This window comes from Staurois parvus, unplaced genomic scaffold (assembly GCF_062004578.1).
Source record: "Staurois parvus isolate SC_StPar_1 unplaced genomic scaffold, SC_StPar_1.0 ptg002976l, whole genome shotgun sequence".
Taxonomy (NCBI): Eukaryota; Metazoa; Chordata; class Amphibia; order Anura; family Ranidae; genus Staurois; species Staurois parvus.
In genome coordinates this window covers 44,619-67,692 of record NW_028320772.1, presented here as the reverse complement: position 1 = coordinate 67,692, position 23,074 = coordinate 44,619, and the positions used below count along the sequence as shown (strand labels likewise).

Below are 23,074 nucleotides of genomic sequence, written 5' to 3'. Positions count from 1 at the left end.
AGTAACATGTTGTTTTTGATGCTTCTGCAATAAAAGTATCTTTTCAATCAAAAAAATTAATTTACACGTATTGGGATTTTTGTTTAGCAAAGACATGTCGCAGAATACATTTTGGCCTAAATTTATGACAAAATTTGATTTTTACATTTTTTTACTGGGCGTGTGTTATAGCAAAAAGTCCAAAATATTGTTTTTTCTCAAAATTGTCAGTCTTTTTTTTATAGAGCAAAAAATAACCATAGAGCTGATTGGAGACAAGAATGGTGCCAATCATCTCTATAGTCTAAGAAATCGGATAGCTACGAGCATTTCATCACTTCAGTTTCGCAGGATATAAACAGCGCAATTTGTAAATTGGGAAAGCATCTGATCACACCGATCTTGGTTTGATTAGATAATGTAAGGGCAGAGGAGATATCTAGAGTCTGATAGACCCCAAATTTTTGAAAAAAAGAATATATGACAATGCCCATTGAAGTTATTGGGGATATTTGCATTCCCTGTGATAGCATTAAAAGTGATAAAAAAATGAAAGGGGCAGTGTAAAAATAATTTAAAAAAAATCAAAATAACTTAAACCCCCCCCCCCCACCCCACATGCACACACGCACACCTATGTGCACGAGCCTTGACCCTGTGCCGGTATGTAAACAGCGGTTGTACCATGCAAGTGAGGTATCGCCATGAACGTCAGCTCAAGGGCAGTAATTCTAACACTAGACCTCCTCTGTAAATCTAAAATGGTAGCTTTTAAAACCTTGCCTATGGATATTAAAAATGTATGCAGTTTTTTTAAATAATGTCATGTTTGGAATCTGTTTACTGGGCATACCATCATCTTTTATATTTTACCAAATAATTGGCCAATATACTGTATTGTGTTTTTGTACATTAAAAGTAAAAAAAGTGAATTTTTGTTTTTAATTTGCTTTTGAAAAATCGCTATACGAATATTTTATTCATTAGGGTGTCTGCTTTAAAAAAAATATACAATGTTTGGGGGTTTAAATTAATTTCCTAGCAAAAAAATTCTGATTTTTTTCATGTGAACAAAAAGTGTCAGAAAAGAATTGATCTTCAGGTGGTTTGAAGAGTGAGTGATGTGTGGCACAAACTTCTAGTTTTTGGAAAATGACAAATGAAAATGAAAATTGTCAGTTAAATGATTTATTGCTCACACATGCAATTGGTATATGTGGAATTGCTCCCCAAAATACATTCTGCTACGTCTTCCGAGTATGGGGGTACCACATGTGAGAGACGTTTTGGCAGTCTAGCCAAGTACAGGACCCCAAAATCCAATAAGCACCTTCAGGCTTTTAAAAGGCTTTATTTCCTCATTACACTTCCTGACTACCTATCACAGTTTCGAAGGTCCTGAAATTTCCATCATAGCACCAAACCCCCCCACCAAATGACCACGTTTTGGAAAGTAGACACCCCAAGGAATTTGATAAGAAGCATGGTGAATATTTTGCAGATCTCGTTTGTTGCCACAAGTTTTTAGAAAATTAAGAAAAAAAACAAAAATATATTTTTTCTTTTCTTTTTTCATATTTTAAAACCTTGTGAGAAAAAATGAGATCTGCAAAATACTCACCATGCCTCTTTTTAAATACCTTGGGGTGTCTACTTTCCAAAAAGGGGTAATTTAGGGGTGGGGTGGGGAGGGTTGGTGCAATCCTGACATTTCAGGGCCTCCAAAACTGTGATAGGTAGTGAGGAAGTGAAATGAGGAAGTTACGCATCTTCAGGCTTTCAAAGTGGTCATTGGATTTCAGGCTCCTGTATGTGGCTAGGCTCCCAATATATTTAGAAATAAATCATTTAAATGACAACTTTATGTAAAAAAAAAAAAAAATTTGTTTTCCAGTAGCTTGTGGAAAAACAAATCTTCCATGGACTCAATATGCCTCTCAGCAGATAGCTTAGGGTGTCTACTTTCCGAAAAGGGGTCATTTGGAGGTGTTTGTACTGTCCTGGTATTTTAGCACCTCAAGAAATGTGATGGGCAGTCAGAAAGTAAAAGCTGTGTAAATTGCAGTATCTGTAGCACAGTTTGTAGACGCTATAACGTTCACACAAAGCAATCAATTTACACTTATTGGGATTTTTTTACCAAAACCATGTAGCAGAATAAATTTTGGCCTAAATTTATAAGTTTGCGTTTAATATATATTTTTTATAGCCAAAAGTAAAAAATATAGTTTTTTTGCAAAATTTTAGTTTTTTTTTGTTTATAGAGCAAAAAATAAAAAGCGCAGAGGTGATCAAATACCAGCAAAAGAAAGCTCTATTTGTGTAAAAAAAGGATGTACATTTCATTTGGGTGCAGCATTGCATGACCGCGCAATTATCAGTTAAATTAGTGCAGCGCCGAGTAGCAAAAAGAGGCGTGGTCATTAGGGAGGGTAAATCCTCTGGAGGGCGAGGGGTTAAATATAATAGATAGATATATAGATGGACAGATAGATAATAATGATGTATATACAGGGACATGCTGGCTGTGATAGTTTTAAATCCTAACTGAAATTTTAGTTTAGCTCAGCTGATGACATTTTGGGGGAATTAAAGCAAATGTCATGTACAGTCTCTGTAATTAGTAACACGCTTTTCCCCAACTTATATCATGACGTTATTATATTAAACAATTGCATTCATTAAATTAATATCATTTAATTAAATCATTACATTACATTAATCAGTTACATCAGTTACATTAATATTATTTAAATAATTCCATTCATTAATGACACCGATATCATGACATTAATATCCCCATTGCACTGCACAGGAGACATGGCTGGGCATTTGTTTGCACCTTTGACCATATATGGTAGCAGTTCCATGAAGACCAAAGCTGGGCAACGCCCTATAGAATATAATCCGCCCCGGTCTATGCAGAAAAGCCTGTGTACAATGTCATTTATTACAATATGACCATTTCTCATTATTTGCACCAATTAGAAAAGCCTGTGCTAAGGAAGTGAAGGGTGAATCTCCCTGACGGGGACACAGACAGCAATAAGAACCTGCCAGGGGGACTAATCCACCTCCATTATGTCCAAAACAAAAAGTTTTGTCTTTAGTTATACTTCAATGACCTCCGGGGTTTTAATTTTTTATTAGATAATGGAAAAAAGAGGGAAAGTTTGGGTTTGCATATTCACCTCTCTTTTTTTTTTTAAATCGATCCCACAATCATTGGTGGTTATTGGTGATGCATACCCTGCCCCCCCCCCCCTCGGCTCTTGTTCAGTCGTATGATTGCTATTAGTGGTAGTTATGGGCACTGACTTTGTGTGATGTCTAGTTACATGAATGTATTATTAATCTTGTCTTTCTTTCTTTACAGGTTTATTGTCGGCTACTTCATATTTGGTAACCGTTAATTGACGGTTGCTGAGCGGTTGTGATTTTTCACACAAATTCTGAGAAGTGCAAAAATGACCCAATTCGTAAGTATTTTTTTTCACTATTCTTATGACACCCACCCACAACTGCACATACACAAAGGGATGGGGGGGGCTCATGACATTATCAACCTAATATGGACACATGGCTGCATTCGTTTTCATTTTCAGACTTTTTCACTAAATTTTCACCTACATATCCTGTGAAGAACACATTTCCTGTCCCTGGGTGGCTATGTTCACCTCTCCCAGGGCTGTGGATATGGGGGTACCACCGGTCCTCCTGTATGGGGCCCAGGCCAGCAGGGGGACCCAAGCAGAGGAGGAACAGAAAAAGATGGAAAAACTCCGAGAGGAGGAGGAGAGAAAATGGGAAAACAAAAAAATAGAAGACATGCAGCTGATGGATGAAATTCGCAGGAAGGAGGAAGCTAATTGGAGAAAAGCAGAGCTAAAGAGAGAAGAACAGAAGAGAAAATCCAAATTACTGCCAATGTAATGTAAATCTGAACGTCCACTAATCGCTTTGTTTTCATTTATAGGTGAAGCGCACAACTTCTAGCTTCCGAGTTCAGGAAGATATTATGTGGGAAGAACTGAGGAAAGGGAGGAAGAGGTGGTATGAAGAAGATCGCAGGAAAAGGAAGGAGGAAAAGATGGAATTAGAGCAGAAGATGATGGAGAAGAAGAGAAAGGAGGAGGAACAGAGAAGGAGGGAAAAAAGAGAGGAGGTGGAGATCGCTTCTCGGCCTTTTGGCTAAGATCAAGTGTAGTATCTGTTCTTATCAGTGTCCAGTGGGGGTGCTCCCGACCATTCTAGCTTTGCGGGGATGGTTGTTGTATAGTACCCTCACTGGAATGATGGGGGTCCGGAAGGCTAGTACCGGAGGGACAGAAACCGGGGAGCGCCATGATTCGTTCTGGGGCCTCGGGAGTAATTCCTCTGGGAAGACTGGAAAGACCCAGTACCTCCTGATTTGAACAAGCTACCTTGGTCTGGCCAGGGGCTGGGGAGGCAAAAAGTCCGCAAACTCAGTGCCCCCTGGGGAGACGCGCTCAGGGGTGTCACTAGTAACACTTGGGTGTGGGACCCCACGGTGTGAAAATGACACTTGGTCACTGTTTTTACACATCTTTTTGCACAGCGCCCTAAGGACCAGGCCTTTTGGCTAAGTCCAGGGCAATTTTTGCTACAGGCCTCAGGGCCTGGTCTGTGCACATTTCGGCACGGTACCTTTTTTATTATTTTTTCTTACTTTACCTTCTATTTATTTATTATGCACTTCCCACGTTTGTCACTTTTTCTGTTACTTATGTGTGTGTTTTCACGGATGGAGGGTGTGGGTCCTCGGGCCTACCCTGAAGTCTAGGGGGAGGATGTGTGGCCATACGGTTCCTTCCTCCCCTGATCCCTAGGGGACTCTTCTTCGGGAGAGTCCCTTTGCCTAGTACTGGATGTCCGGCTTCGGCTGGGCATAGGGAACGGTGGTCCACCAGGCCTTTTGGCCAGGAGGACCAATTGGGAACCTTGTCCCCGTCAGGAGCTTCGTGCCCCGGGGGATCAGGGTAAGCGGTCCAAGCCCCTTTAGGGGTAGGACACAGCACACCCCTAAGTGCACTTTTTCGTGTGGTGTTTTGCACTTGCACATTTTTTGTGAACACTTACGGGTTTTTTCGTTACAGTTGCACGTTTGCGGACTTAAAAAAAAAAAAAAAATACTTCAATGACCTCCGGGGTTTTAATTTTTTATTAGATAATGGAAAAAAGAGGGAAAGTTTGGGTTTGCATATTCACCTCTCTTTTTTTTTTTAAATCGATCCCACAATCATTGGTGGTTATTGGTGATGCATACCCTGCCCCCCCCCTCGGCTCTTGTTCAGTCGTATGATTGCTATTAGTGGTAGTTATGGGCACTGACTTTGTGTGATGTCTAGTTACATGAATGTATTATTAATCTTGTCTTTCTTTCTTTACAGGTTTATTGTCGGCTACTTCATATTTGGTAACCGTTAATTGACGGTTGCTGAGCGGTTGTGATTTTTCACACAAATTCTGAGAAGTGCAAAAATGACCCAATTCGTAAGTATTTTTTTTCACTATTCTTATGACACCCACCCACAACTGCACATACACAAAGGGATGGGGGGGGGGGCTCATGACATTATCAACCTAATGTGGACACATGGCTGCATTCGTTTTCATTTTCAGACTTTTTCACAAAATTTTCACCTACATATCCTGTGAAGAACACATTTCCTGTCCCTGGGTGGCTATGTTCACCTCTCCCAGGGCTGTGGATATGGGGGTACCACCGGTCCTCCTGTATGGGGCCCAGGCCAGCAGGGGGACCCAAGCAGAGGAGGAACAGAAAAAGATGGAAAAACTCCGAGAGGAGGAGGAGAGAAAATGGGAAAACAAAAAAATAGAAGACATGCAGCGGATGGATGAAATTCGCATGAAGGAGGAAGCTAATTGGAGAAAAGCAGAGCTAAAGAGAGAAGAACAGAAGAGAAAATCCAAATTACTGCCAATGTAATGTAAATCTGAACGTCCACTAATCGCTTTGTTTTCATTTATAGGTGAAGCGCACAACTTCTAGCTTCCGAGTTCAGGAAGATATTATGTGGGAAGAACTGAGGAAAGGGAGGAAGAGGTGGTATGAAGAAGATCGCAGGAAAAGGAAGGCGGAAAAGATGGAATTAGAGCAGAAGATGATGGAGAAGAAGAGAAAGGAGGAGGAGGAACAGAGAAGGAGGGAAAAAAGAGAGGAGGTGGAGATCGCTTCTCGGCCTTTTGGCTAAGATCAAGTGTAGTATCTGTTCTTATCAGTGTCCAGTGGGGGTGCTCCCGACCATTCTAGCTTTGCGGGGATGGTTGTTGTATAGTACCCTCACTGGAATGATGGGGGTCCGGAAGGCTAGTACCGGAGGGACAGAAACCGGGGAGCGCCATGATTCGTTCTGGGGCCTCGGGAGTAATTCCTCTGGGAAGACTGGAAAGACCCAGTACCTCCTGATTTGAACAAGCTACCTTGGTCTGGCCAGGGGCTGGGGAGGCAAAAAGTCCGCAAACTCAGTGCCCCCTGGGGAGACGTGCTCAGGGGTGTCACTAGTAACACTTGGGTGTGGGACCCCACGGTGTGAAAATGACACTTGGTCACTGTTTTTACACATCTTTTTGCACAGCGCCCTAAGGACCAGGCCTTTTGGCTAAGTCCAGGGCAATTTTTGCTACGGGCCTCAGGGCCTGGTCTGTGCACATTTCGGCACGGTACCTTTTTTATTATTTTTTCTTACTTTACCTTCTATTTATTTATTATGCACTTCCCACGTTTGTCACTTTTTCTGTTACTTATGTGTGTGTTTTCACGGATGGAGGGTGTGGGTCCTCGGTCCTACCCTGAAGTCTAGGGGGAGGATGTGTGGCCATACGGTTCCTTCCTCCCCTGATCCCTAGGGGACTCTTCTTCGGGAGAGTCCCTTTGCCTAGTACTGGATGTCCGGCTTCGGCTGGGCATAGGGAACGGTGGTCCTCCAGGCCTTTTGGCCAGGAGGACCAATTGGGAACCTTGTCCCCGTCAGGAGCTTCGTGCCCCGGGGGATCAGGGTAAGCGGTCCAAGCCCCTTTAGGGGTAGGACACAGCACACCCCTAAGTGCACTTTTTCGTGTGGTGTTTTGCACTTGCACATTTTTTGTGAACACTTACGGGTTTTTTCGTTACAGTTGCACGTTTGCGGACTTAAAAAAAAAAAAAAAATACTTCAATGACCTCCGGGGTTTTAATTTTTTATTAGATAATGGAAAAAAGAGGGAAAGTTTGGGTTTGCATATTCACCTCTCTTTTTTTTTTTAAATCGATCCCACAATCATTGGTGGTTATTGGTGATGCATACCCTGCCCCCCCCCCCTCGGCTCTTGTTCAGTCGTATGATTGCTATTAGTGGTAGTTATGGGCACTGACTTTGTGTGATGTCTAGTTACATGAATGTATTATTAATCTTGTCTTTCTTTCTTTACAGGTTTATTGTCGGCTACTTCATATTTGGTAACCGTTAATTGACGGTTGCTGAGCGGTTGTGATTTTTCACACAAATTCTGAGAAGTGCAAAAATGACCCAATTCGTAAGTATTTTTTTTCACTATTCTTATGACACCCACCCACAACTGCACATACACAAAGGGATGGGGGGGGGGCTCATGACATTATCAACCTAATGTGGACACATGGCTGCATTCGTTTTCATTTTCAGACTTTTTCACTAAATTTTCACCTACATATCCTGTGAAGAACACATTTCCTGTCCCTGGGTGGCTATGTTCACCTCTCCCAGGGCTGTGGATATGGGGATAGTACCGGTCCTCCTGTATGGGGCCCAGGCCAGCAGGGGGACCCAAGCAGAGGAGGAACAGAAAAAGATGGAAAAACTCCGAGAGGAGGAGGAGAGAAAATGGGAAAACAAAAAAATAGAAGACATGCAGCGGATGGATGAAATTCGCATGAAGGAGGAAGCTAATTGGAGAAAAGCAGAGCTAAAGAGAGAAGAACAGAAGAGAAAATCCAAATTACTGCCAATGTAATGTAAATCTGAACGTCCACTAATCGCTTTGTTTTCATTTATAGGTGAAGCGCACAACTTCTAGCTTCCGAGTTCAGGAAGATATTATGTGGGAAGAACTGAGGAAAGGGAGGAAGAGGTGGTATGAAGAAGATCGCAGGAAAAGGAAGGCGGAAAAGATGGAATTAGAGCAGAAAATGATGGAGAAGAAGAGAAAGGAGGAGGAACAGAGAAGGAGGGAAAAAAGAGAGGCGGAGGAACAGAGAAGGAAGGAAAAAAGAGAGGAGGTGGAGATCGCTTCTCGGCCTTTTGGCTAAGATCAAGTGTAGTATCTGTTCTTATCAGTGTCCAGTGGGGGTGCTCCCGACCATTCTAGCTTTGCGGGGATGGTTGTTGTATAGTACCCTCACTGGAATGATGGGGGTCCGGAAGGCTAGTACCGGAGGGACAGAAACCGGGGAGCGCCATGATTCGTTTTGGGGCCTCGGGAGTAATTCCTCTGGGAAGACTGGAAAGACCCAGTACCTCCTGATTTGAACAAGCTACCTTGGTCTGGCCAGGGGCTGGGGAGGCAAAAAGTCCGCAAACTCAGTGCCCCCTGAGGAGACGCGCTCAGGGGTGTCACTAGTAACACTTGGGTGTGGGACCCCACGGTGTGAAAATGACACTTGGTCACTGTTTTTACACATCTTTTTGCACAGCGCCCTAAGGACCAGGCCTTTTGGCTAAGTCCAGGGCAATTTTTGCTACGGGCCTCAGGGCCTGGTCTGTGCACATTTCGGCACGGTACCTTTTTTATTATTTTTTCTTACTTTACCTTCTATTTATTTATTATGCACTTCCCACGTTTGTCACTTTTTCTGTTACTTATGTGTGTGTTTTCACGGATGGAGGGTGTGGGTCCTCAGGCCTACCCTGAAGTCTAGGGGGAGGATGTGTGGCCATACGGTTCCTTCCTCCCCTGATCCCTAGGGGACTCTTCTTCGGCAGAGTCCCCTTGCCTAGTACTGGATGTCCGGCTTCGGCTGGGCATAGGGAACGGTGGTCCACCAGGCCTTTTGGCCAGGAGGACCAATTGGGAACCTTGTCCCCGTCAGGAGCTTCGTGCCCCGGGGGATCAGGGTAAGCGGTCCAAGCCCCTTTAGGGATAGGACACAGCACACCCCTAAGTGCACTTTTTCGTGTGGTGTTTTGCACTTGCACATTTTTTGTGAACACTTACGGGTTTTTTCGTTACAGTTGCACGTTTGCGGACTTAAAAAAAAAAAAAAAATACTTCAATGACCTCCGGGGATTTAATTTTTTATTAGATAATGGAAAAAAGAGGGAAAGTTTGGGTTTGCATATTCACCTCTTTTTTTTTTAAATGGATCCCACAATCATTGGTGGTTATTGGTGATGCATACCCTGCCCCCCCCCCTTGGCTCTTGTTCAGTCGTATGATTGCTATTAGTGGTAGTTATGGGCACTGACTTTGTGTGATGTCTAGTTACATGAATGTATTATTAATCTTGTCTTTCTATCTTTACAGGTTTATTGTCGGCTACTTCATATTTGGTAACCGTTAATTGACGGTTGCTGAGCGGTTGTGATTTTTCACACAAATTCTGAGAAGTGCAAAAATGACCCAATTCGTAAGTATTTTTTTTCACTATTCTTATGACACCCACCCACAACTGCACATACACAAAGGGATGGGGGGGGGGGGGGCTCATGACATTATCAACCTAATATGGACACATGGCTGCATTCGTTTTCATTTTCAGACATTTTCACTAAATTTTCACCTACATATCCTGTGAAGAACACATTTCCTGTCCCTGGGTGGCTATGTTCACCTCTCCCAGGGCTGTGGATATGGGGGTACCACCGGTCCTCCTGTATGGGGCCCAGGCCAGCAGGGGGACCCAAGCAGAGGAGGAACAGAAAAAGATGGAAAAACTCCGAGAGGAGGAGGAGAGAAAATGGGAAAACAAAAAAATAGAAGACATGCAGCGGATGGATGAAATTCGCATGAAGGAGGAAGCTAATTGGAGAAAAGCAGAGCTAAAGAGAGAAGAACAGAAGAGAAAATCCAAATTACTGCCAATGTAATGTAAATCTGAACGTCCACTAATCGCTTTGTTTTCATTTATAGGTGAAGCGCACAACTTCTAGCTTCCGAGTTCAGGAAGATATTATGTGGGAAGAACTGAGGAAAGGGAGAAAGAGGTGGTATGAAGAAGATCGCAGGAAAAGGAAGGCGGAAAAGATGGAATTAGAGCAGAAGATGATGGAGAAGAAGAGAAAGGAGGAGGAGGAACAGAGAAGGAGGGAAAAAAGAGAGGCGGAGGAACAGAGAAGGAAGGAAAAAAGAGAGGTGGAGGAACAGAGAAGGAAGGAAAAAAGAGAGGAGGTGGAGAGAAAATGTGAAAACAAAAAAGCACGAGACACGCAGCGGATGGATGACATTCGCAGGAGGGAGGGAGCGAATTGGATAACAGCAGTGCTAAAGAGAGAAGAACAGAAGAGAAAGGAAGAGGAGGAACAGAGAATGGTGGATATAATCAGAGAGGAGGTGGAGAGAAAATGTGAAAACAAAAAAGCACGAGACACGCAGCGTCACTGATCACCTCCATAGGTCGCTGATCGCTGCCATTATTAGTATAAAAAAATGTAAATTCTAGTATATATACACCGCCATTTGTAAATGCTATAACTTTCACGTAAACTATTTAATTTACACGTATTGGGATTTTTGTTTAGCAAAGACATGTCGCAGAATACATTTTGGCCTAAATTTATGACAAAATTTGATTTTTAAATTTTTTTACTGGGCGTGTGTTATAGCAAAAAGTCCAAAATATTGTTTTTTTCTCAAAATTGTCAGTCTTTTTTTTATAGAGCAAAAAATAACCATAGAGCTGATTGGAGACCAGAATGGTGCCAATCATCTCTATAGTCTAAGAAATCGGATAGCTACGAGCATTTCATCACTTCAGTTTCGCAGGATATAAACAGCGCAATTTGTAAATTGGGAAAGCATCTGATCACACCGATCTTGGTTTGATTAGATAATGTAAGGGCAGAGGAGATATCTAGAGTCTGATAGACCCCAAATTTTTGAAAAAAAGAATATATGACAATGCCCATTGAAGTTATTGGGGATATTTGCATTCCCTGTGATAGCATTAAAAGTGATAAAAAAAATTAAAGGGGCAGTGTAAATATAATTTAAAAAAATCAAAATAACTTAACCCCCCCCCCCCCCCCCACACATGCACACACGCACACCTATGTGCACGAGCCTTGACCCTGTGCCGGTATGTAAACAGCGGTTGTACCATGCATGTGAGGTATCGCCATGAACGTCAGCTCAAGGGCAGTAATTCTAACACTAGACCTCCTCTGTAAATCTAAAATGGTAGCTTTTAAAACCTTGCCTATGGATATTAAAAATGTATGCAGTTTGTTTTAAATAATGTCATGTTTGGAATCTGTTTACTGGGCATACCATCATCTTTTATATTTTACCAAATAATTGGCCAATATACTGTATTGTGTTTTTGTACATTAAAAGTAAAAAAAGTGAATTTTTGTTTTTAATTTGCTTTTGAAAAATCGCTATGCGAATATTTTATTCATTAGGGTGTCTGCTTTAAAAAAATATACAATGTTTGGGGGTTTAAATTAATTTCCTAGCAAAAAAATACTGATTTTTTTCATGTGAACAAAAAGTGTCAGAAAAGAATTGATCTTCAGGTGGTTTGAAGAGTGAGTGATGTGTGGCACAAACTTCTAATGCTGGGCATAAAATCCCCCACCCCCCAAAATGACCCCTTTTTGGAAAGTAGATACACCACACTATTTGCTGAGAGGCATGTTGAATGAATAGAAGAATTCATTTTTTTACCATAAGTTTTTGGAAAATGACAAAGATAATTTATTTTTTTACACAAAATTGTCAGTTAAATGATTTATTGCTCACACATGCCATTGGTATATGTGGAATTGCTCCCCAAAATACATTCTGCTACGTCTCCCGAGTATGGGGGTACCACATGTGAGAGACGTTTTGGCAGTCTAGCCAAGTACAGGACCCCAAAATCCAATAAGCACCTTCAGGCTTTTAAAAGGCTTTATTTCCTCATTACACTTCCTGACTACCTATCACAGTTTCGAAGGTCCTGAAATTTCCATCATAGCACCAAACCCCCCCCAACAAATGACCACGTTTTGGAAAGTAGACACCCCAAGGAATTTGATAAGAAGCATGGTGAATATTTTGCAGATCTCGTTTGTTGCCACAAGTTTTTAGAAAATTAAGAAAAAAAACAAAAATATATTTTTTCTTTTCTTTTTTCATATTTTAAAACCTTGTGAGAAAAAATGAGATCTGCAAAATACTCACCATGCCTCTTTTTAAATTCCTTGGGGTGTCTACTTTCCAAAAAGGGGTAATTTAGGGGTGGGGTGGGGAGGGTTGGTGCAATCCTGACATTTCAGGGCCTCCAAAACTGTGATAGGTAGTGAGGAAGTGAAATGAGGAAGTTACGCACCTTCAGGCTTTCAAAGTGGTCATTGGATTTCAGGCTCCTGTATTTGGCTAGGCTCCCAATATATTTAGAAATAAATCATTTAAATGACAACTTTATGTAAAAAAAAAAAAAATTTGTTTTCCAGTAGCTTGTGGAAAAACAAATCTTCCATGGACTCAATATGCCTCTCAGCAGATAGCTTAGGGTGTCTACTTTCCGAAAAGGGGTCATTTGGAGGTGTTTGTACTGTCCTGGTATTTTAGCACCTCAAGAAATGTGATGGGGAGTCAGAAAGTAAAAGCTGTGTAAATTGCAGTATCTGTAGCACAGTTTGTAGACGCTATAACGTTCACACAAAGCAATCAATTTACACTTATTGGGATTTTTATAACCAAAAACATGTAGCAGAATAAATTTTGGCCTAAATTTATAAGTTTGCGTTTAATATATATTTTTTATAGCCAAAAGTAAAAAATATAGTTTTTCTGCAAAATTTTAGTTTTTTTTGTTTATAGAGCAAAAAATAAAAAGCGCAGAGGTGATCAAATACCAGCAAAAGAAAGCTCTATTTGTGTGAAAAAAGGATGTACATTTCGTTTGGGTGCAGCATTGCATGACCGCGCAATTATCAGTTAAATTAGTGCAGCGCCGAGTAGCAAAAAGAGGCGTGGTCATTAAGGAGGGTAAATCCTCTGGAGGGTGAGGGGTTAAATATAATAGATAGATATATAGATGGACAGATAGATAATAATGATGTATATACAGGGACATGCTGGCTGTGATAGTTTTAAATCCTAACTGAAATTTTAGTTTAGCTCAGCTGATGACATTTTGGGGGAATTAAAGCAAATGTCATGTACAGTCTCTGTAATTAGTAACACGCTTTTCCCCAACTTATATCATGACGTTATTATATTAAACAATTGCATTCATTAAATTAATATCATTTAATTAAATCATTACATTAATCAGTTACATTAATATTATTTAAATAATTCCATTCATTAATGACACCGATATCAGGACATTAATATCCCCATTGCACTGCACAGGAGACATGGCTGGGCATTTGTTTGCACCTTTGACCATATATGGTAGCAGTTCCATGAAGACCAAAGCTGGGCAATGCCCTATAGAATATAATCCGCCCCGGTCTATGCAGAAAAGCCTGTGTACAATGTCATTTATTACAATATGACCATTTCTCATTATTTGCACCAATTAGAAAAGCCTGTGCTAAGGAAGTGAAGGGTGAATCTCCCTGACGGGGACACAGACAGCAATAAGAACCTGCCAGGGGGACTAATCCACCTCCATTATGTCCAAAACAAAAAAAAAAAAGTTTTGTCTTTAGTTATACTTCAATGACCTCCGGGGTTTTAATTTTTTATTAGATAATGGAAAAAAGAGGGAAAGTTTGGGTTTGCATATTCACCTCTTTTTTTTTTTAAATCGATCCCACAATCATTGGTGGTTATTGGTGATGCATACCCTACCCCCCCCCCTCGGCTCTTGTTCAGTCGTATGATTGCTATTAGTGGTAGTTATGGGCACTGACTTTGTGTGATGTCTAGTTACATGAATGTATTATTAATCTTGTCTTTCTTTCTTTACAGGTTTATTGTCGGCTACTTCATATTTCACAACTGCACATACACAAAGGGATGGGGGGGGGGCTCATGACATTATCAACCTAATATGGACACATGGCTGCATTCGTTTTCATTTTCAGACTTTTTCACTAAATTTTCACCTACATATCCTGTGAAGAACACATTTCCTCTCCCTGGGTGGCTATGTTCACCTCTCCCAGGGCTGTGGATATGGGGGTACCACCGGTCCTCCTGTATGGGGCCCAGGCCAGCAGGGGGACCCAAGCAGTAGGGTGAATTGGATGTAGACATGGAGTGTGATTGGCACAGTGGGGGGGGGGGGGAGCTACTTGAATCGATCCCCTGTATGACTCTCTGCAGCAGCTGAAAGCTGGATTCTTCTCTTTTCCTTCCCGACAACTTTCAGCCACTGCAGGGAGAGCCATACAGGGGATCAGTTCCAGTAACTGCCCCCTCGCCATAGCCATCACTCTCCTTGTACACCATACATTTCCCTTTGCTGCCCAGGCCCCCCTGTGTACCCCCAATTTACTCCATTGTTTTACTATACAGCGCTGCACTAGTTTAACTGACAATTGCGCGGTTATGCAATACGGTACATAAATAAAATTTATGTCCTTTTCTTCACACAAATGGAGCTTTCTTTCAGTGGTATTTGATCACCTGTGTGCTGTTTATTTTCGGCGTTATAAACTAAAAAAATTTTTAAGAAAAAAAATGTTTTTGTAAAAAACGATATTTTCTGATTTCGGTCATAAAAAATATCCAAAAAACTAAAATGTCATCATAAATTTAGGCCAAATTGTATTCTGCTACATGTTTTTGGTTATAAAAATCCCAATAAGTGTAAATTGATTGCTTTGTGTGAACGTTATAGCGTCTACAAACTGTGCTACAGATACTGCAATTTACACAGCTTTTACTTTCTGACTGCCCATCACATTTCTTGAGGTGCTAAAATACCAGGACAGTACAAACACCTCCAAATGACCCCTTTTCGGAAAGTAGACACCCTAAGCTATCTGCTGAGAGGCATATTGAGTCCATGGAAGATTTGTTTTTCCACAAGCTACTGGAAAACAATTGTTTTTTTTTTTTTACATAAAGTTGTCATTTAAATGATTTATTTCTAAATATATTGGGAGCCTAGCCACATACAGGAGCCTGAAATCCAATGACCACTTTGAAAGCCTGAAGGTGCGTAACTTCCTCATTTCACTTCCTCACTACCTATCACAGTTTTGGAGGCCCTGAAATGTCAGGATCGCACCAACCCTCCCCACCCCACCCCTAAATTACCCCTTTTTGGAAAGTAGACACCCCAAGGAATTTAAAAAGAGGCATGGTGAGTATTTTGCAGATCTCATTTTTTCTCACAAGGTTTTAAAATATGAAAAAAGAAAAGAAAAACTATATTTTTGTTTTTTTTCTTAATTTTCTAAAAACTTGTGGCAACAAACGAGATCTGCAAAATATTCACCATGCTTCTTATCAAATTCCTTGGGGTGTCTACTTTCCAAAACTTGGTCATTTGGTGGGGATAGAGAAATCCCATTCCCTGTATCTTAGTGCCAAATCACATAGCTGCAATATATATTCACATTTATGCTACAAGTAATCTGATTGCATAATAGTAACAGCGACATTTACTGACCACCAGGACATGTTAAGTCATTTTGTCCTATTTATCATGTTAAACAGCCTCCTGCTTAACTGTAACAAACACAGAAAACCCTTAATTACATGTGACTGGATATGTTCACTGTAATCACTGGCCTGTAGGAAACAAAGTGTTAGACTTTCAGTTCCTACTTCTGTGTCTTCCTATTATCACAGGAAGTAGTTCTGCCCTCTTGTGATGGTACAATAAAAATGCAATCACTAGTATCTTCTATTGACAAAGATAGATTACTGTTATATTAGGTATTAGGCTTTGGATTTAAATTTTATGGGGCTGCCTATTTTCTACACCTCTTACACAGACACCCTAATGAATAAATTACTCGCACAGCGATTTTTCAAAAGCAAATTAAAAACAAAAATTCACTTTTTTTACTTTTAATGTACAAAAACACAATACAGTATATTGGCCAATTATTTGGTAAAATATAAAAGATGATGGTATGCCCAGTAAACAGATTCCAAACATGACATTATTTAACACTGCACATGCCCCGTGCAATGGCGACAAACTGCATACATTTTTAATATCCATAGGCAAGGTTTTAAAAGCTACCATTTTAGATTTACAGAGGAGGTCTAGTGTTAGAATTACTGCCCTTGATCTGATGTTCATGGCGATACCTCACATGCATGGTACAACCGCTGTTTACATACCGGCACAGGGTCAAGGCTCGTGCACATAGGTGTGCGTGTGTGCATGTGGGGGGGGGGGGGGGGTTTAAGTTATTTTGATTTTTTTTAATTATATTTACACTGCCCCTTTAATTTTTTTTATCACTTTTAATGCTATCACAGGGAATGCAAATATCCCCAATAACTTCAATGGGCATTGTCATATATTCTTTTTTTCAAAAATTTGGGGTCTATCAGACTCTAGATATCTCCTCTGCCCTTACATTATCTAATCAAACCAAGATCGGTGTGATCAGATGCTTTCCCAATTTACAAATTGCGCTGTTTATATCCTGCGAAACTGAAGTGATGAAATGCTCGTAGCTATCCGATTTCTTAGACTACAGAGATGATTGGCACCATTCTGGTCTCCAATCAGCTCTATGGTTATTTTTTGCTCTATAAAAAAAAGACTGACAATTTTGAGAAAAAAACAATATTTTGGACTTTTTGCTATAACACACGCCCAGTAAAAAAATGTAAAAATCAAATTTTGTCATAAATTTAGGCCAAAATGTATTCTGCGACATGTCTTTGCTAAACAAAAATCCCAATACGTGTAAATTAATTAGTTTACGTGAAAGTTATAGCATTTACAAATGGCGGTTTATATATACTAGAATTTACATTTTTTATACTAATAATGGCGGCGATCAGCGACCTATGGAGGCGATCAGTGACGCTGCGTGTCTCGTGCTTTTTTGTTTTCACATTTTCTCTCCACCTCCTCTCTGATTATATCCACCATTCTCTGTTCCTCCTCTTCCTTTCTCTTCTGTTCTTCTCTCTTTAGCACTGCTGTTATCCAATTCGCTCCCTCCCTCCTGCGAATGTCATCCATCCACTGCGTGTCTCGTGCTTTTTTGTTTTCACATTTTCTCTCCAACTCCTCTCTTTTTTCCCTCCTTCTCTGTTCCTCCACCTCTCTTTTTTCCTTCCTTCTCTGTTCCTCCGCCTCTCTTTTTTCCCTCCTTCTCTGTTCCTCCTCCTTTCTCTTCTTCTCCATCATCTTCTGCTCTAATTCCATCTTTTCCGCCTTCCTTTTCCTGAGATCTTCTTCATACCACCTCTTGATGACATGCTCGTAGCTATCCGATTTCTTAGACTATAGAGATGATTGGCACCATTCTGGTCTCCAATCAGCGCTATGGTTATTTTTTGCTCTATAAAAAAAAGACTGACAATTTTGAGAAAAAAACAATATTTTGGACTTTTTGCTATAACACACGCCCAGTAAAAAAATTTAAAAATCAAATTTTGTCATAAACTTAGGCCAAAATGTATTCTGCGACATGTCTTTGCTAAACAAAAATCCCAATACGTGTAAATTAATTGGTTTACGTGAAAGTTATAGCATTTACAAATGGCGGTGTGTATATATACTAGAATTTAAATTTTTTTATACTAATAGTGGCAGCGATCAGCGACCTATGGAGGCGATCAGTGAATTATGGCGGGACTGTGGCAGACATTCTGACACTGGGGGAAAACTGACTTGGGGTCACTGACATCCCCAGTGACACCAATATAGAGATCAGTGTAAAAATAAACCCACTGCCACTATGTAATTATTGGGGAGGAAGGGGTTAACTTTTGGAGAAAATCAAAGGGTTAACTGTGTGAGCGGAGTGTTTCACTAGGGGGCGGTAATGTGTTCTTCACAGGTACACACTGGTCTGGAAAGCTAAACTCTGCTATCTGGTACAGTGTGCTGGAAACTGACAGGGAGGAGAGCTGCAGTGTAAACACATTTTTCTCCTTCACTGACGTGCGTTGATGAGGTGGCACTTATAGGCAGCACTAATGGGCACTGATAGGCTGCACTGATGGGCGTTGATAAGAAGGCACTGATGATGCTGTACTGACATGCAGCAATGATGGGCACTGAGAGTTGGGACTGGTGGGCACTGATAGGCTGCACTGGTGGACATTGATGAGGAGGCACTGATGATGCTGCACTGATATGCAGCAATGATGGGCACTGATAGGCGGCACTGACTTGACAGCACTGACTGGCACTGCTAGATGCTGATCATCAGGGCACTGATCATCACTGCCAATCTGCTGTGTGACATTTGCCGGTTATCGGCAGTACTTTCCTCGTGCCGTCAAAACGTGAGGAAAGTGCTACTGATAACCGGCAAATGTATTTACTCGGTGATCTGCTGTGTCATTGGAGACAGCTGATCACGTGGTAAAAGGCCGCTGTGATTGGCCTTTATTTCATCACACAATCAGCTGTGTCCGTAGGTTGTGAAGTGGTTACAATTGTCCTATTGTTGGCCAATTGCACACTGCTGTATTCTCTGCGGTATCTTTTTTTTTTCACTTTTTTCAAAATGTTATTGATTTCAACAAAGAGGTGATGCAGAGTAATAAAAGCGTTTAGAAGTGCTGTAATGACATTTCTGAGCAGATGACATTCAGGTAACACACTATATTCGTATATACAGGATGAACTCCAGGAAGAGATGGCGTGCATCCTGACCCGGGTATCAACCAAAACAAAGAGAGAAAAAAAAGAGAGCTACATAAGGTACGTTGAAGCAATTCAAGCCAAGTATTGTCATCATATAATCATCGATGGGGGTGATCAGATGGGTTTCACCACAGATATTCCGGTGACAGGCAGAAACTGTGATGAGAGGGTCACTGGAGAGATCATTTAGTCAGGGTGACCAATTTGCTAGAAATTTGGGGATTTTTAAATGAGCTTTAGCAAACACATATTCCATATTTAGAATTTGGTTAGGAATGGAAATAAGTTGTGGAATATTTGGTGGTGTTTGATTTTTCCAGGTGCGAGCAACAGATAGGCGTGCTGCTATCAAGATGTGTGTGATAATGGAGTGGTACTGACTAAGCCATCGCTCCAGGCTAATTCCGAGCAGCGCCAGTTGGGGTGTAAGATCATGGGATATACCTGGAATTCTTCTAATTAGGGACTGTACATCAATCCAAAAGGAAATTAAAATAGGGCAAGTCCACCAGATGTGTACTGTTGTTCCTCTATGGCCACAATTTCTCCAGCAAGCTGGAGAGTTGGATGGAAAGAGATGGGAGAGGTTTGCTGGTGTGTAATACCAGTTGTGAAGGATTTTTGGGCTCTCTCCCAGTGGATGAGATTTCTAGAGAATCGTAGGGTAGATTGAGTTGCTGCATGCCATTCGGTTAAATCCAGCTGGAAGTTGAACGATTTGTCCCAAGTTTCCATGGAAGGCAATATTTGTTCTGCGCATTGGGAATGTAGCAGTTTATAGATGTGTGAGATTCCTTTTAACGAGGATGATGGATGTTCAAAGAAGAGTATGATATCTCTCTGCAGTATCTTAATTCTTTCATTAAAACCTCAGTCTGAGCTCTTTGTCTCTAGTAAATTTGGGCCTAGTCTTGTCATGGGAATTGTCCTGCCATTGTCCTCCATGTAGTAAAAAAACCTGTTAATGCATTTCATGTTTTCTCTAGTACATTTTAACCAGTTCTCTCATTAGAAAAATGCCCTGCTGCTGGCTAATGTTACATGTTTATCCTCTGCAGTCACTCAAAGTGGAACTTTCTCTATCAACATGGACTATTTTAAATCCTTATGCTGCTAGCATGACTAAATGGATAGGAAGTATATCATATTTATTTGGTTTACATATTTTTTTTCACATTTCTTCAGTTACTTCCTGTTTTCCAGCTTAGAAGAAATTGTCCAGCAGCAGGATAGATGAAAAAAGGGACATCCACGGTGAACTACCGGCTGATTTCTTTCCACCTTTGAAATCGGGCCTTTTACCATCTGATGAAAAAGCATGTCGCTAATAATGATAAATAGAAAAAAAAATGATTTTAAAACTGAAATGATTCAGATTGGAATGCTGCTGCTTTATGTAAGCCAAGCTAGATGGAAAAGAAAAAAAATCAATTTCACAGCCCCAATATGCACTGCCAAGGTACACTGTTACACTCGGTTCACATCTGTGCTGGTGGTGCCGCTGCAGGACCCGCACAAATACCTGCAGCCGCACCACCCACACAGAGGAAGGCGGGGGCCAATAATTCTAATGGCACACCACCCACACTGGAAATCGCAACCATACTGGGTTCCCGTGCGGGCTGCGATTTCCTAAGTAGTGCAGGGACTTCTTCCCTGCGTGTCCCGGGGCACGGGGGTCCATGCAAATGAATGCAAATCGCGGCCCGCACGACCGCACAGATGTGAACCCGGGGTAACTGGGACTGTCAGTGAAAATCATACTGTTCTGTAACTCCATACACAGATTCAAGGCATTCCCAAACATATTATTAACCCCTTGCCCTCCTGAGGATTTACGCCCCTTCCTGACCTGGCCATTTTTCATGATACGGCGCTGCGTTACTATAACTGACAATTGTGCGGTCCCAAATTAAATTTACGTCCTTTTTTTTCCCACGAATGGAGCTTTGATTGATTGGTATTTGTTTTTATTTTTTGCACTATAAACAAAAAAAGACCGAAAATTTTGAAAAAAAAAACCATATTTTTAACTTTTTGCTATTAACCATTTGCCGCCCGCCCTATGGCCGAATGGCGGCCGGCAAATGTCATCAGCGTTCCGGGTGGACGCCATATTGCGTCCTCCCGCACATGTGCAGATTGCGCTCCTGCAGAGCCGCGCAGCGGAGCGATCTGTCACACGTGTCCGTGTACCTTGGACACGGCCGATGACAGATCTGGGTATCGGCCCCCGTTGCCGGTACCATGTGACCTGCGGTGACCAATCACAGCAGGTCACATGACAGTTGTATACAATGGATGGCTTCATTCATGCCATCCATTGTATACTAGTGTCTAGCTGTGAATGGTCACAGCTAATCACATGCACATGTCGTGATTAGCTGTGGCCAAATCACAGCTAAGCACAAAAAAAAAAAAACCCTGAATGAATCGATGTCATTCAGGTAAATGATTGCTTATAGCAAAGTCATTCTTTGCTATAAGCAAATTGTGTGAAAAAAAAAAAAAAAAATACTGATCATATTGGTGACAATATGTAAAAAAAAAAATAGTGAAACTAATTTTTTTCATTTTTTCATTTTCGGAAAAATTATGACAAAAAAAATACAACTTCAAAAAATTTGCCATGCCTGTTATGAAGTACGTCGGACTGTCTACTCTGCAAAAAGGGGTCATTTGGGGGATATCTGTACTATCCTGACATTTGGGGGATATCTGTACTGTCCTGACATTTGGGGGATATCTGTACTGTCCTGACATTTGGGGGATATCTGTACTGTCCTGACATTTGGGGGATATCTGTACTGTTCTGACATTTGGGGGATATCTGTACTGTCCTGACATTTGGGGGATATCTGTACTGTTCTGACATTTGGGGGATATCTGTACTGTTCTGACATTTGGAGGATATCTGTACTGTTCTGACATTTGGGGGATATCTGTACTGTCCTGACATTTGGGGGATATCTGTACTGTCCTGACATTTGGGGGATATCTGTACTGTTCTGACATTTGGGGGATATCTGTACTGTTCTGACATTCTTGGACCTCAAGAAATTAGATTGGCCGTCAGTACTTCAGGATTGATCAATATTCAGATCTATACCATAGATTGTGAACTCTATAACTTTCCTACAAACTAAAAAACACATCGTAATTTGGGTTATTTTCACCAAAGACATGGAGCAGAATACATCTCGGCCTAAATTTATGAAGAACAATTATTTATTTGCAAACTTGTATAACAGAAACAAAGAAAAACGTGTGTTTTTTTCAAAATTTTTGGTCTTTTTTTGTTAATTTAGCAAAAAATAAAAACCCCAGCGGTGATTAAATACCACCAAAAGAAAGCTCTAGTTGTGTGAAGAAAATGATAACATTTTAGTTTGGGTACAATGTTGTATGACCGCGCAATTGTCATTCAAAGTGTGAGAGCGCTGAAACCTGAAAACTGGCCTGGGCAGGAAGGTGTAAAATTGCCCGGTATTGAATTGGTCAATCATGGGCAGTAAAATTTTTAAAAAAATCTACATTTCTTCATAAATTGAGGCCAATGTATTCTGTGACATGTCTTTGCTAAATAAAAATCCCAATACGTGTAAATTAATAGGCTTTTGTGAAAGCCATAACCTTTGATACTGAACCTCGTGACACGGAAAATTGGCGACTTCAGTCACAGAGGCACCAGCTAAGCGGCACCAACAATTTGCCCAATCTCAGTCCCTTGGCAGTGGGGGGAGGGGGGCAGAAGGGGTACCTGCCCTGGGTGCCATGTTGAGGGGGGTGTGCTGGAGGTTGGTTCCGCTCCTCATTGACTGAGTGACTTTAGGCTCACTCTTGCTGGAAGGAGGATTTGTCTTTCTCCTCCCTCCAGGCTGCAGAGGGCAGCAGAGAGCCGGGATGCTGGCAGCCCTTCTGTCCCTCTGCCTTGTTTTTGGATCCCTTACCTGAGCTGAGGGGAAAGGGACATGAATGGCGGACTGAAGAAAACCATGTGAGTCCGATATTATCCCATATATACAGCTAAGAAAAGTGAGGCCAGCCTGGGCCGTATTGTATATTTATCACCCTATAAATGTCCCTGGGGGAGGGGGGGGGGACTGTCATGGCTGCTTAGCAACTGACTTCACACTGCTG

At 41.2% G+C, this 23,074-nt stretch overlaps 3 pseudogenes; all 3 read left to right on the top strand.

The window, feature by feature from the left end:
- The first annotated feature begins 4,150 nt into the window (after positions 1–4,150).
- LOC149428774 (U2 spliceosomal RNA) lies at positions 4,151–4,266 on the top strand (annotated as a pseudogene).
- Positions 4,267–6,191: 1,925 nt separating this feature from the next.
- On the top strand, positions 6,192–6,307 carry LOC149428773 (U2 spliceosomal RNA; annotated as a pseudogene).
- A 1,956-nt stretch (positions 6,308–8,263) lies between these two features.
- On the top strand, positions 8,264–8,379 carry LOC149428772 (U2 spliceosomal RNA; annotated as a pseudogene).
- Positions 8,380–23,074: the final 14,695 nt, after the last annotated feature.